Raw genomic sequence first — 1,216 nt, forward strand, 5'->3', positions numbered from 1 at the left:
GGGGCTGGCGGGAGCTGGCACCCTGCACCCCCGCCTCCCCCTCTTGGGGACCCCCCACGTGTCCCCTACGCCAGACACCCCCTGCCCGCACCATCCCCATGGCTGGGGGGGGCCTGGGACCCATGGGGACCCGCACCCCAGGTCCCGATGTCCCCGACACCCAGTGTTCCTGTGCCCTGGTGTCACTTTGTCCTGAGTCCCCATGTCCCGGGTCCTGGTGTCCCAAGTCCCTGTGTCCCTGTATCCCCAGGTCCCGATGTCTCTGTGTCCTGGGGTCCCTATGTCCCAGGTCTTGATGTCCCCTGATGCTGGGTGTCCCTGTGTCCTGAAGTCCCCATGCCCCGATGTCCCTGACGTCCCCGACACCCGGTGCCCTGCCATCCCTGTGTCCCTGACGCCCGGTGTCCCAAGGTCCCCGTGCTCTGGGTCGCAATGTCCCCACGTCCTGGGTCCTGATGTCCCCAATACCCGGTGTCCCTATGTCCCCGACACCCAGTATTGTCCCGATGTCCCCGTGTCTGGTGCTCCTGGGTCCCGATGTCCCCGACACCCCGTACCCTGACGTCCCGGTGCCCCTGTGTCCCAATGTCCCCAACACCCGACGTCCCGGTGCCCCTGTGTCCCAATGTCCCCGACACCCGAAGTCCCCATGCCCCTGTGTCCCAATGTCCCTGACACCCAGTGTCCCCATGCCCCTGTGTCCCAATGTCCCCAACACCTGATGTCCCCGTGCCCCTGTGTCCCAATGTCCCCGACACCCGGTGTCCCCGTGCCCCGGGGAGCGGCGACTCGGAGAAGGAGGGATGGGAAAACGGGGGGGACTTTTCACAGGTGGGAGGCCGGTGGTTCCCGTCCCCACCGGTATTTGGGGAGCGTTTGGCACGTGAGAAGCTGCTCACGAGCCGAAGAGCGGCTCGTCCCGTGCCGGAACTCGAAAAAAACAATTAAATTAAGGGGGTGTCGTGGGAAACGACCCCTCCGCTGTTCTGAGGGTAACCGCGTTATTGGAACGGAGCTGGTGGTGGTCTCGTGCGGGAGAACGGGGCGTGGACCCGGAACCTTGAATTTAAACGTATGATCGTGATGTTGGGGGGCAACCACGGGAGATCAAGGGGAAAGGGCTAATTAACTACGTCGACTTCAACGGGGGACGCCCTGAAAGTATCCGAGCCCTCGCTGTAAGGTGGCTCGGAAAGGATAGAATCATAGAATCATT

Source organism: Aptenodytes forsteri, unplaced genomic scaffold (genome assembly GCF_000699145.1).
Source record: "Aptenodytes forsteri isolate BGI_AS27 unplaced genomic scaffold, ASM69914v1 Scaffold428, whole genome shotgun sequence".
NCBI classification, from domain to species: domain Eukaryota; kingdom Metazoa; phylum Chordata; class Aves; order Sphenisciformes; family Spheniscidae; genus Aptenodytes; species Aptenodytes forsteri.